We start from the raw sequence: 251 nt of genomic DNA on the forward strand, positions 1-251 counted from the left end.
GACCAGAAGTAGAGATCCATGATTTATCAAACACTTAACAGTTTCCTTCTTTTACAAATTACTGAACTGGGGAAAAAATCTATATAACGTGAACTCGCAGGAGACGGACAGCAGTTGCGTCGTGCAGGTGACAGGGTTAACATCGCGCTCCGATTGGCTGTATTTAGGTATTTTAGTTAATGGAGAGAGTGTATGAAGTGTCATAATGTATTATTTAATAGCTCTGTTTATATGCACTGTATGTATAATTG

Source organism: Penaeus monodon, chromosome 28 (assembly GCF_015228065.2).
Source record: "Penaeus monodon isolate SGIC_2016 chromosome 28, NSTDA_Pmon_1, whole genome shotgun sequence".
In the NCBI taxonomy this organism is placed as follows: Eukaryota; Metazoa; Arthropoda; class Malacostraca; order Decapoda; family Penaeidae; genus Penaeus; species Penaeus monodon.